General features: G+C 44.1%; 1 protein-coding gene across 2 annotated transcripts in view; it reads right to left on the reverse strand.

Annotated features, from left to right (window-relative positions):
* MRTFA (myocardin related transcription factor A) overlaps positions 1 to 14,309 on the reverse strand; it is a 78,473-nt gene that overhangs the window by 57,431 nt on the left and 6,733 nt on the right. Inside the window, exon 2 of one of the 2 annotated variants that reach the window (XM_014071670.2) lies at positions 7,458 to 7,719. The gene's annotated coding sequence lies outside the window, so the exon portion shown is untranslated. Of the gene's footprint in view, positions 1 to 7,457; positions 7,720 to 14,309 lie in introns of those variants that run through there. The other variant, XM_087723210.1, reaches the window with a different exon arrangement.

Below are 14,309 nucleotides of genomic sequence, written 5' to 3' on the forward strand. Positions count from 1 at the left end.
GGGCCTTAAGCACAAATGGAAGATCCCATGACGGATACCGGTGAACAGTTGGAGGGCTGATGTTCGCTGCTCCCTTGAGAAAGCTCTTGATCTGGGGGAGCTGACTCAGCGAGCGAGAGGAGCCCTTTGCCAGGATGGTAGACAACGCTGCAACCTGGCGTCTGAGGGTGCTGACCGCAAGGCCCTTATCCAGACCCTCTTGCAAGAAGTCTAGGGTCTGGGGGATCGAGGCTGAGGAGGCCTCTATGTTCCTAGTCTTGCACCACCGTGAGAAGGCGGCCCAGGTGGCATCGTAGATTCTAGTCGTAGAGGGCTTCCTGGATGCTTGGATTGTTCGAATGACCTGGTCAGAGAATTTTTGCTTCCTCAGGAGCTCCCCTTCAAGTGCCAAACGGCTAGCTGCAGCCACTGGGGCTCCGGATGGGTGATGGCCCGAGCCCCGGCTGCAGCTAGCCGTTTGGCACTGAGCTCCTGAGGAAGCAAAAATTCTCTGACCAGGTCTGCGTACCAGGGCCTTCTGGGCCAGGAGGGAGCCACCAGAATGAGGTCTGCCTTTTCGGTCAGGAGCTTGTTCACCACTTGAGGGATGAGCGGAAGTGGAGGGAAGGCATACAGAAGTCCCTGAGGCCACGCTGACCTCAGGGCATTTGTTCCCTCCGCCTGGGGCGAGTGGTAGCGACTGAAGAAGCGTGGGAGCTGTGTGTTGTTGTGTGTGGCAAACAGGTCTACCTGTGGCTTGCCGAACCTCCTCACGATCTGCTGGAACAGGTCCGGGTGCAGGCGCCACTCCGAGTGGTCGATGCGTTGGCGGCTCAGCCAGTCTGCTTCCCGGTTGCTTACGCCGGAGATGTGATCTGCACTGAGAGAAGCCAGATGACGTTCCGCCCACCTGCCCAGCGCTTCTGCCTCGAGCATGAGGGCCTTTGATCGAGTGCCCCCTTGCCGGTTTATGTGCGCTTTTGTCGCCACATTGTCTGTCATCAACAGTACATGAGCCCCTCTTACTAGAGATGCGAACTTTCTCAGCGCTAGGCGAGCTGCCCTCAGTTCCAGCCAATTGATGCTGTGGGCGGCCTCCCTCTGAGTCCATCGGCCTTGGGCTAGGTGGCCCTGACAGTGGGCGCCCCACCCCAGGAGGCTGGCATCCGTGGTGACAACTAGTCTCTCCGGCTCCTTGAACAGGCAGCCCTTCCTGACTGCCTTGGACCTCCACCATGCCAGAGACCGGATCACCTTTCGTGGGAGCCGAACCCGCCTGAGTGAGTTGCTGTTCCTGGCCCTCTGCACTGGCAGCAGAAACCACTGCAGCTCCCTGGCGTGAAGGCGAGCCCAGGGAACCACCCCCAGGCACGAGATCATTATCCCCAGGAGCTGGGACAGCTGAATGATGGGTACCGACCTGGGAAGGCTGCAGTGCTTCACTCTGCGTCTCAGGTTCGACAGCCGGTCTGGCGAAAGAAATACCTGGCAGGAGGTGGAGTTGATGACCGCACCCAGGTGCTGTATACAGGTGGATGGTCGGAACTGGCTCTTCTCCATGTTGACAGAGAAGCCATGGTACTGCAGGGTCTGCACAGTTAGAGAAACATCGCGGTGTGCCTGCTTGGTGGTGAGAGAGTGAATGATTATGTCGTCTAAATAACATTCCAGACGAACCGGATGGTTGCGGAGATGAGCCGCTAGCACTGCCAGAATTTTGGTGAATGTTCTGGGCGCAGATGATAGCCCGAAGGGAAGAGCCCTGTACTGGAAATGCTTCCCTTCCGCGTAGAACCTCAGGAACCGCCTGTGGGCCACATGGATGGGGACATGCAGGTAGGCCTCTTTGAGATCTATTGATGTCAATAGGTCCCCCTCCCTCACACAGCCCAGGATGGAGTGGAGTGACTGCATCTTGAACCTCTTGTAAGCCAGATGCTGATTTAGGCTCTTGAGGTCCAAGATGGCCCTCCACCCCCCTGAACTTTTGGGCACTAGGAAGAGGATCGAATAGAAGCCCCTCCCCTGCTGATCCCTGGGGACTGGCTCTATCGCCTCTATCTCTAGGAGATGGCAGATTTCTGTCCTCATGCGTTCCCTCTTTTCTGGGTTCCTGGGGGTAGGACAGCGGATAAACTTTCTTTGGGGAAAGGATAGGAAGTCCAGGAGAAGGCCCTTGCGAATGGTGTTGAGGACCCACTTGTCCGATGTTATCTCCTCCCACCTGTCGGCATACAGCCGTAGCCGACCCCCGATGGGGGGATCCCTGTGACCGTCACTTTCCCTTACGAAAGGGCCGGGATCCACCACTGTTGTTTCCTCCTCCTCGGAATGGTCTCCGAAAGGAAGACTGGGATTGGTTGGCACGAGCCCCGAAGGATCTGTCTTGGTGCCTATCCCCCCCTGCCTGAAAGGGCCTCTGATAGGAGGAAGGGTGAGAAGATTGCCCTGTTTCCTGGCTCCTGTAGGGTCTCTTACGAAAGGACCCCGCCCCTTTCCGGTCACCCCTTTTAAAGGTTGCCGGAAGGATCTTGCGTTTGTCCTTGGTTTCGGTGACAAACTTGTCCAGGGCCTCTCCAAACAGAAAGCCCCCTTTAAATGGGGCCGATGCCAGCTTCCATTTAGCCTTCATTTCGGCCTGCCAGTGCCTGAGCCATAGGAGGCGGCGGGAGGTGATATTGGAAGCTAGAGCTCTGGAAGAGAATTTTGCTGCTGTCAAGGTGGCATCCGCCGAATACTCGACAGCGGTAATAATCTTGGTTAGCTCATGGCGCCACCTAGATTTCCTTGGCGGGGGTCTGGACCTGAGTTGGCGCAGCCAGAATAGGGTGGCCCTAATAAAAAAGGAGGCAGAGGTGGATGCCTTGATGGCCCAGGCAGACGCCATGTGTGTTTTCTGACATGCCTTTTCTGACCTCTTATCTTCTGCCTTAAGTCCCTCTAGGAGCTCAGCTGGCAGGTTGGAATTGGAAGTTAGAGACACGACTGGGGCATCTACTTCTGGGAATTTGAGGATTTCCTCCATTTTATCTTCTACTGCATATAGAGTTCTATCCCCCCCACTGGGGTTGGTCAGGGTGCCTGGCTGTAGCCACTGGCGCTGTACCGCGTCCATAATAGGTCTGGCACAGGAATAACCTCGGGGGTTTCTACTGTCTCTTTGAACAACCCATGCTTAAGATCCTTGGAAGTGGAAGCCTGAGAGGCCTCAGGTCTGGAAGTGGGGCCTAACTCTGTGGCCGTCATGGCTTTGTGCAAGATAGACTTGAATAATGACGGTTGAAACAGGCCAGAGAATTTTGGCTTGTCAGGGGTGGGGTTTTCGTCTTCAGAAAGGGCGAAATTCTCCCCTTCTTCCTGCTCAGAACTTGATAACCCAGAGTGAGAGGGGCTTGAAGATGGGGAGGAGGATACAGGCTCCTTAGAGGTGGAGGCCCTAGGTTTGCGTTTCTCCTTTGGGGCCTTGCCCTTGCTAGAGCCCTTGCGCTTAATGCCTTCAGCTATCCCTTGGGAGATGGCTAAGGCAATTACCTCCCTCATTTCATCCGAGAGAGCAGGACTTTTCCCCCTTTTTTTTCTTTTGCTTACTGGGCCTGCGCTGGCTAGGCCTGCCTGAGCTGGATCCACCCTTCCCAAGGGGGGAATTCTGGACAGAATCTCGTTCCTCTCCGATGGAGGAGCTAGGGGAGTCGGGGTACCCCCAAGATGCTTCAGGAGATGGATCCCTGGATGCATAGTTATCCCCAGACAAGAATTCACTGTCCCCGGGGGATTGGGCCTCACGATCAGGGGAAGCTGACTCCCTGCTGCGACGGTCTGGGCTAGGTTCTGGCTGAAGGGGCCTTGAAACCTCCCTGGGATCCACTGTGGCTCTTGGAGAAGACCTTTCAAGTGAGCCTTTGTGCCCTTTGCCTTTATTTACAGAGGGATCCAGCTTGCAGCGCTTGCTGGAGGGCCCCACCTGATCCCCTAAGGCCTCCCTGCATTCCTCAGCCATTTCAGGTCCCCACGAGGCCTGGGAGATAGCTGGAGCTGGGATGGGCACGCGCTGGTCTTTGCAGTCCAAAAGCGCTGGCAGAATCTCCAGGAGGGAAGGGCCGCCTTGGGGTCGGATTTCCTTCCTCCCACCGCCCTCGGTTCCCCGAGACTTAGCTTATTTTCCGGAGGGAGGGGCTAGCTGGCTTCCCAGACTAGCCCCCAGCCTCCCCGCGGCGTTCTGCAGTCGTTGAGGGCTCGCTGAAGCTCCGTTGGCTGGCTGGGCTCTTCTTGCTGCCTTGTTCCTAGCACGCTCTGAGCTCTGCCGCTCTGCCCGGTGAGTCGGAGCGATCCAAAATGGCGGGGGGTGCGCACGCAGCCGCTTCCCGCTCTTTCCAGCCCTGAAGGTGTGCGAAGGCTCCAGCCGTCGCTGCTGTTGCCGGGCAAAATGGAGCAGGCGAGGGAATCCTAGCAATCCGGCTCACCTGCTTTAGAGCCTTCTCAGAGCCTTGCTGGATTTTTCCTCCCCCTGGGACGCCCCCGTTCCAACAGGGAACTTGGTTTATCCCACTAACTGCTCCCTTGCTAGCCAGCCCCCGCTGTGCAAGCCTTTTCAACCCCCTGCAGTGCTTGCAAATAGCAACAGCAGGGAAAAACCGGCAGCCCTTCTCTTAAAGCGACGGAAGCCTCATTGGAGGCAAATAGACAGACCTGATGTAGAAGCGTGATTTCCTCTATCTGAGAATTTAAACGTGGTCCAAATTGGGAAACTTTTTCCAGCCTTTCTGCTCTTAGACTGGAGCTCTCCCAAAACAGCCCTAACTCGGGCGGACTGAGTTTTCGAATTGAGCATGTGCAGGCAAAGGGAGGCGTGGTCAAGAAAATCATCACTCAGTCCAAGGGCAGATAGGCTGTGTTAACCCAGCATTTGGGCATGTCCCAGCATTTGGGCTCTCTGAGCAGTGCACTGGAGAACAGCCATGCAGCTGCAATAGGAATATATTTAATTTTTAAAAAAATAATTTCAATTGTGAGGCAACATAAAAAGTGAGACTGTTCCTTTACCTATTCTGAATACCAATATACAAATGTGCACAATAGTTTAATTTATAATATTTGTTGTAAATATTAAATGTTCAATAAATTGGGGGGGGGGGCTTTAAGTTAGCATTGACTCTTGGGTTTCTCAGTTTCTAGCTTGGTGCGCCTTAACTACTATACCAAATTGGCTCTTTCACATTATTGCCCATAAAATTACTTGGTAACTGTCATCTAGGGAGATACGTAAACAGACAAGACACTTTATTTTCTTTAGTAATTGTTAAAAGCTTCCAAGTGCGGTACATAAAGCTAACTACACTCAAGAGCTAACATCAGACCTTATCTTCACTATACTTAATATTGCAGAATAAAATATATTGATACAGTAAAATACAGGTACAACAAAAATCACATACAAAAGTATCTCATTTTCTCCATAAAATATGGTTATTAAAATACTCGAATGCTATAGATATAGGTTAGATAAAGTCAGAGAAGAGACCCACCAAAGGAAAGGCACACAATTATTTTGATAGAAGTCTTATTTCCTTGAAAATCTGAAGAGAGTGTAACAGAAAAATACAGTTGGAAGGAACCTCGGGGGTCTTCTAGTTCAACTCTCTTCTGAAGCAGGAGACTTTATATTTTTTCAGACAACTCTCTTCTTTAAACTTCCAGCGATGGAGCACCCACAGCTTCTGAAGGTAAGGTATTCCACTGATTAATTATTCTGTCAGGAAATTTTTCCTTAGTTCTCAGTTGGATCTCTCCTTCCTAGGTTTCCATCCATTATTTCTTGTCCTGCCCTCAGGTGCTTTGAAGAACAGATTGACCCTCTCTTCTCTGTGACAGCCCCTAAAATATTGGAAGACTGCTATCATGGCACCTCTAATCCTTCTCTTCATTAGACTAGACATATCCAGTTCCTGCAACCATTCTTTATATGTTTTAGCTTCCAATCTCATAATCATCTTTGTTGCTCTTCTCTACATTCTTTCTAAAGTCTCAATAACGTACTTGTATCATGGTGACCAAAACTGAACATATCCAAGTGTGGTTTTTATCAAAGCAATATAAAGCAGCTAACACTTGATGTGATCTTGATACTAGCCCTCTGTTGATGCAGCCTAGGACTGTGTGGCTTTCTTGGCCACAATGTTTCAGAACATTGCTGGCTCATATTTAAGTGGTTGTCCACTAGGACTCTTTGATCCCTCTCATAGTTACTGCTATTGAGTCAGGAACCATGCAGTCTATACCAGTGCATTTGGTTTTTCTTACCTAAGTGTTCTCACCACTGAATTGTATTTTGTTGAATAGATCCCAGTGTTCCAGTCTGTCAAGATCCTTCTGGAGTGTTGTCTATTCCCTTGGTGTCATCTGCACAGCTAGTGTCACAGCTTGGTGTCATTTGCAAATTTGATGAGTTAACCCCTTTTAACCTCTCATCTAAATTGTTTATGAAGATATTAAAAATTACTGGGCCTAATACAGAACCTTGATGTACTCCATTGCATGCTTTTCTTTGCTAGTCCTCTAGCTAGTCTCAGTGCGCCAGGATCTTTGAAAGATATGGTTCAGTAGTTCTAAGATCACATCTGCCAGCTCCTTCAGAATTCTGAGATGTAATTTATCTGATCCTCGTGATCTGAATTCATCTGAAGTAGTTCCTGTTGTCTTACCATTTTCTTGCCTGTTTTGACTTGATTAATATGTCTTTTACAACACTGATTTTATAGGTTAGAATGTTTTTCCTTTCGTGTAAAGACAGATACAAAGAATGACTCAAGAAGTTCCACTTTCTCCTTGCTGCCCATCGTCAGACCATTAGTGGATCAATCATTTCCTCTACTTTTTTCTTGTTTCACACAAGTTGAATATACTTTTTTAAAAATTATTTTTGACATTTGTTGCAAGTCTTTGTTCACTCTCAGCCTCAGCTTTCCTGATCCTGTATAAAATCTTTGTGCATAGTACTAATTTTTGCAGCAGTTTCTTATTTCTTTTGAGAAAAGAGATTTGTATTTTAGTAACATCCTGAGGGCTACTCTGCTGTGAACTACAGCTTACATACTAGAAGTTTCAAGTTCACACAGGACATGAAGCCCATCCAAAGAGACCACATTGTATTCTATGGTTAGTTAAATATAAATAAAACCATAAATGCAACTATTTCTAGCTAATGGTCTGCTACTCAGTTTGTCTATATAATCAATAACATAAACAAGTGTAAACATTCTACAAGATTTAGGATCATGTCCCTATGTAAAAGCTTTATTCAGTTTTGATCTCCTAATACCAATTAACGTAACCTTTCTTAACTTTTTTTTTTAACAGAAACAGACGCTACTTTAGGATAGGTTACACTGCACCTGCTAAGATGGAGATGTCCATATGTACTGAGAAATTGAAAAGCATTGTGCAAAAACATTCATTATGGCAGGCATTACTGTTTCACTTACCATTCTTCCTCTCACTAAGAGGAGGAAGATTGGGGTTCCGGCCAGGATGGAGGCCTATAGTCAGCTCGGGCTGCAAGGAAAGTTCCTGCAGTTCATTGGCAACAGCTTCACTCTGTGGGCTTGGTGCAGCCGAAAGAGACACCGAGAGTGTTTCATCTTCATTCTCGCCAACCCCTCCTCCGTCCAGCCCATTTCCAGCAATGACGGAAGGGGGCAGGCACAGGACACCAGAGAAATCCACTTTGGCTTTTGTGATGACAGCCTGAAGAGAGAATGAAAAGTTAGGAATGAAAAGTTAGAAACACATATACATATATATGAATTATTTGACTTTCTTAGATTTAAGTTGTTCTCTATCGGCAGGTCTTTTTTTCACTCAAGTTCAAAATAAAATTAGCTGTTCAAACAGTGTTTAATTTTTTTAACGCACAAATTAGTTGTCTACTGCAGGTCAAAGCAGTTAGGCATTATTTTCTTTCTTCTAAATCTCCTTTCAGTGAAGGAGTTACATTCATAATTCAAATTTAGTTACTAGTGTAACTGAATGTAACTACATGCTCAATTAAAAATGTAAGAACCACACTATTAATGCTATTATTAGGAAAAGATGTAAATATTGAATTTGACTGAGAAAAGTTATATGAGATTTCTAAAACTGGCTAATTTTGGTATGTCCCAATTCTAAAACAGAAGAGTTACAAAGTCTTTTCAATAGTAGGCAGCCTGAGACCCTATTTGACAACATTTATTTCTTTCTACAAGTGTTACAGTCTCCAGCAGAGCAGAAACACAATGAGGATATAGGCAGATCAAAGCAGCAAAGCCCTCTAAACCTGTCAAAGGAGACTAGTACCAGCTGATGGATTTCATCAGGCTGAGTTGGCCTTTATTTCTTGAGTTATTTCCAAGTGCCAAGTACAGTCCGTGGTTGTGTTTCTCCAATTGGAACTCGAGATAGGGTGCATTTTTGTACCAACCATAAAGTATCTTTATACTTATTATCAAATATTTTACACAGAACATTTTTATTTCCATTTTGCAGATGAGAAAACTTTCTCCCTATTTTCTCCCATTTGAAAAACACCGACCCTAATAGTGACTATTAAACTCAAAGGCACTAAGATTTAGATTAATATTCTAGTATTCAGCATAAACAGCAACTAACACAGTGCACTTTCTATATTTCTCCCAGTATAACTGTAAAAGAAAAAGGACAGTAAGTTGTTAAATATGATTAATAAAAAGTTATAAAGCTTTTCTTGAAAGAATGTAAATGAGCCTTTTTATTAAAAAGGAGCTTTCTTCCTGAAGCATTCTCCTTCCTGAAGACAGACAGACAGACAGACAGACAGACACACACACACACACACACACACACACACACACACACACACACACACACATCTGGAGGAAGAATTCAGACCAAGAAACAGCACTGTAAAAAACAAAGGCAAGAAAGATCCTCAGATTTTCTCTTCACCTCATAATTGCGTCATTCCCAAATGTAGGAAACACATTTCAAAAATGAAAATTACCTTAACATGTATACCATTATTAGACAAAAATGTGTATCTGATGCATACTTTTTCAATCACTTCAACAGGTACACTTTACAGTCTCATTGGTAGAAAATGACTAGATGACATTTTTGGATACATTAACCCAACAATCACTTCTTTGCTGACAAAAAGTATGTGAATCTTCAGATTTAGAAATTAGTGGCAACTTCTTTAGCAATAGTGACATCAACCTTTAGCTATTATTAATCCTACGCATCAATTCCAAAGTATTTTGCCTATTACTCTTACAGAATTGCTTGCACTCATTATTTCAGGCTCCCTTTCATAAACCACTTGCTTGAAGTGACCCATGCTGCAATTAAAATCAGGGCTTACATTTCTTCTGTTTCAGCAATTCTGTTGTATATTTACTTCTGTGCTTAGGACTGCAGTCATGCTCAATGACTCACATAAATTTAAGCTTCAACTTCTATGAACAGTATTCTAGTTCAGTGTTTTCTTAATAGTGGAATCGTGAATCCTGATATCAGAATACTGTATGCAGGAGTGGCTGAAAAATCCTTTGCCACTATTACATTAGTGGCTTTGTGAATGAGAAAAGTAATAATGGGGTTGCATTTTCCTCATTTGTACAATACCTAACTGATGGTGAACTCAGGCCAAAGGTTTTGATAATGGGCTCAGCAGCCTTTTCCAGCCTCATACAGCCATTGCCAGCTTTAAAGAATATCCAGTAACTGCAACTGATCTAGCTTGACCGCAATACTTCTTCTTCACACATTGCACTGGCTCCCACTAAGATCCAACAGCATGGACATTCTCAAGGTCTCCTATTAAACGATGTCATCTAGCAGGACCTAAGAAGCATACCTTCTCTTATGCAGTGCCTGCCCTAGGGTGTAGCAACCCTCTGAAATCTGAATGGCTCTGGTTAGCCTTCCAGAAAGCCTTGCCCTTTTTCCACAGGATGTTAATTGAGCCAGGCTCATTTGGGATTATGATCATGTGATAACTTTCAGAGATTTTGGATAGACTGTAATTCTGCTTTTATTTTTTTTATATTAACAGATTAACAGAGTTGGAAGGGATCTTGTAGGTCATCTAGTCCAACCGCTAAGCAGGAGACCATACACCATTTCTGACAGATGGCTGTCCAGTTTCTTCTTGAAAGCTTCCAGTGATGAAGCTCCCACAACCTCTGGAGGCAAGCTGCATTTATCTTATCTTTTGTTTTGTGTTTTTATCTTATATTTTTGCGAGCCTCTTAAGAGTTTTTAATTGGGATTGATGTCTGTATAAAAATCAACACCTCTGTCTCCGAGTTCTACAAAGGTATCTTTTGATCAGTACATGATTCACTTTTACAAATTTGTGACATGAACAGCAAACTCCAATGATGACAATCAAAATGTATGCTCTTTTTTATGTTGGTAAACCATCAAACTCACATCTAATTGTGATCTCACATTAGAATATTTGACTCAACTTGCTCTTAAGAGGGCTGATTAATCTCGTTCTTTACATACTTTTTCTAACTAAGATGGTGAATTGGATGTATTCAATAAAGTCATGTCACAGTAAAGGTTTCCCAAATATTGAATCTATAAAGAAGAATATATGTAGCTTAGGGTTAAAATGAGGAGTCCTTAATGCTCTCTGAGCTTGGTCGTTTTCTTGCAGACATTTCATTACCCAAACTAGGTAACATTATCAGTGCTAGGAAGGAGTGGGATTTGCTCTCAGTTTATATATTTATACAGTGGCTCAGTGGTTAAAGATACTGAGCTTGTTAGCTCAAAAGCTGACAGCCTGGGTTCAAGACCTGAGGACCATGCAACGGGGTGAACTCCTGTTACTTGCCCCAGCTCCTGCCCATCTAGCAGTTTGAAAACATGCAAATCTGAGTAGATAAATAGGTACCACTTCAGTGAGAAGGTAACAGTATTCCGTGTGCCTCAGCGTATAGGCATGCTGGTCACGACCACAGAAGTCTCTTCAGACAATGCTGGCTCTCTTGGCTAAGAAACGGAGATGAGCACCCACCAGAGTTGGAAAGGACTGGACAGGGGAAACCTTTACCTTTATAGTAATTCTACATTTCCTCAACTTTTAATTGAACTGATTTTGTTACACTTTATTATTATTTTGCAATTATTTGTTGGGGCAATATGCTGACTCTGTAAACCGCTTAGAGAGGGCTGTAAAGCACTGTGAAGCGATATATAAGCCTAGATGCTATTGCTATTGTAAGGCACCTTGAGCGTTTATACAAATGCAAAAGAGAATACAGGTTAATTAATATAATTATTATGTATATAGCTCCATTGATAGCTGGATTAAGGAAGGGAATTTTAAACTGAAGAGAATTTCCAATAGTTGCGCTATTCATCATGGCTATTTGATGAAAGCTGCTAACCTGCCAGTAAATTCAAAATGGAAATTTTAATTTTCCAATCAGGAACAATGCTAGAATGCAGATTGCCCATCATTATTATAGATGTACATAAGATAATGTAAACCGCCAACAGAAAAAATCATTTATAAAATTTCCAGTGTTAAGCATTAATTAAAGAAGATGTGTAATTCTTTTTCTATCAGATTGTGTGTTAACAACTTTTTGCTTAAATGAAATCAAGGAGAAAATGTTTATTTCCTTACTTTCCATTTTCCATTCATGCTTGTTTTGTGTGTAAATGTGTACATACTTAATTTTCATTCAACTCACTATGGACAAACATAATTTATGAGGGGCAAAAATTCTGATTACTTTTAAGTCATTCTGATTACTTTTAAGCCATAACTTTTAAGTCAGACACAAAATAGCCTAATGAAACTATTTTAAACTGTAGCATTTCAGGATTAGTAATCTAGCAACAAGAGTCGAGAAGAATGATCCTGCCTGTTTTTCAGCCTTCATATTATTCCTAAAAGATCCACAGACCAACAGATCTTTAGAAATTTCCAATTATATGATATGTTTAGAGGTATTCCTCGACTTTCAACCATTCATTTGGTGACCAATTGAAGTTACAATGGCACTGGAAAAAAGGACTTATGACTATTTTTCACACAACCATTGTGGCATCTCCATGGTCATGTGATCAAAATGCCATTGACAATTACCATGTATTTATGACAGTTGCATTGTCCCAGGGTCATGTAATCATCATTTGTAACCTTCTCAGCTGGCTTCAGACAAATAAAGTCAATGGGGAAAGCTAGATTTGTTTAATAACTGCATGATTTGCTTAACAATTGCTGTGATTCACTTAACAACTATGGCAAAAAAGGTGGTAAAATGGGGCATAACTCATTCCATTGCTTAGCAATGGAGATTTTGTAGCAATAGCAATAGCAATAGCAGTAGACTTATATACCGCTTCATAGGCCTTTCAGGCCTCTCTAAGCGGTTTACAGAGAGTCAGCATATTGCCCCCAACAATCTGGGTCCTCATTTTACCCACCTCGGAAGGTGGGTAAAATGAGGTGGGTAAAATTTAACCACTGCGCCACCTTCTCTTCTAATTTTGGGCTCAATTATGGTAGTAAATCTGTATTTCTTTCCCAAATTTTAAAAACTGCAAAGGAATAGCAATAGCAATAGCAGTTAGACTTATATACCGCTTTATAGGGCTTTCAGCCCTCTCTAAGCGGTTTACAGAGTCAGCATATTGCCCCCACAGTCTGGGTCCTCATTTTACCCACCTCGGAAGGACGGAAGGCTGAGTCAACCCTGAGCCGGTGAGATTTGAACCACCGAACTGCAGATAACAGTCAGCTGAAGAGAAATCAATCTGAAAAATTCTCTGGGATTATAAATCAGTTCTCATACTGTAGGATACAACACCTCCTTCCCCTCCTCCGAAGCAACTTATCAGGTTGTGCAGGCAAGGCAGGTACACTTTCAAACTTGCTTTAGGCATTGCTTCCCACTTTGTTTGCATAAGCTAACATTTTAAAAGTTTTAATAGTGTTTGTACTATTCCCTGCATAACCTGATATCAAACAACTACTCTTAAGGTTTAATGACAGTACTATTCCATAATGCCTATTAGTTTAATTTGAATCACACTGTGGTTTCACGGATCACTCATGTTTACTTACTAAATAATACAAATTCTGCAAGGGAATTTAACCTTAAAGCCACAACTATTGGGGGGATTGCTAATATCTTTTAAGGTTTTGTAAACAAAATCATATATTATTACAAGATTTTTTAAGGGAAAATATCACTTTGTGCTGTTATGAAAGGTCTGGAAGCCTTCTGCTAAGAAATCATTCATCTTTGTTCAAATGCCGACTGCACACTAGAAAGTAAGTGGGACAAAGTATTGGATGGTTATCTGACATTTAATTGTAATTAAACACAATTTAGCAGCAATTGATTGCTATAGTCCCATTAGAAGCCCAATGACACCTATTAGAAGCTCTTCACATCTTATTGGAAAGACCGTCCCAAAATACCAAAAGTAACACGAGTTTTAGTAATACAAAAAACAGCCTAATGTGCAACTGTAATTCCTTATGGGGCTAATATATACTTGAAACTACAGGAACAATTCTATATAGGATACAGGACATATCACAGCCAGAATAACCAGGCTGACAGTACCCACACCATGTTCCTCTGTCAGCATGAATGGTACAGGCCAATCCTAGTGGAGTGAGACAGTCCCTCAAATAACCTAGGCCCATGCCGTGTGCCATGTTAAATGTGATCACCAACATCTGAATTCCACTCAGAAGCAGACTGGTAACCAATGCAGCTCACAGAGCAGTGGTGTTACAGGGGCCATTCTTGGGGGGGCCAAAATCTACCCATGCTGCCGCACTTTGCACCGGCTGTAGTTTCCGGATGCACTTCAAGGGTAGCCCCATGTAGTCCATTACAATAGTCCAGCCATAAGATGCTTAGGGATTGAATGACTGAGCACAGGGAATCTTGATCCAGGAAAGGCCACAACTGGCACACACCAAATTGTGCAAAGGCCTCTTAGTCCCACTTGCTATCTGCTCCTCGAACAGGAGTCATGAGTGTAGGAGAACCTCCAAGTTGCGGACTGGGTCTTTCTGGAGCAATGGCACCCCATCAAGAGTCAAAGTTGACAAAGTCCCAGATCCTGAAGATGTGTGTACTCAAAGTCATGCAGTCTTACCAGGATACCATCAATGCCTGTTGTCCCCCATCCAGATCCCCACAGCCTCCAAGGCACCACAAAATGGCAGCCACAGCATCACTTGGATCATCCCAGAATGGAAATATATAATGCCTTATATTATCATGATAGGGATGTGATTTTTACTCAAATTACCTCAACAGTAAAGGAAAAAT

The sequence above is a fragment of the Thamnophis sirtalis genome, unplaced genomic scaffold, assembly GCF_051295495.1.
Source record: "Thamnophis sirtalis isolate CommonGarterSnake01/CBP01778 unplaced genomic scaffold, rThaSir2_p1.2 scaffold_9, whole genome shotgun sequence".
Classification (NCBI taxonomy): domain Eukaryota; kingdom Metazoa; phylum Chordata; class Lepidosauria; order Squamata; family Natricidae; genus Thamnophis; species Thamnophis sirtalis.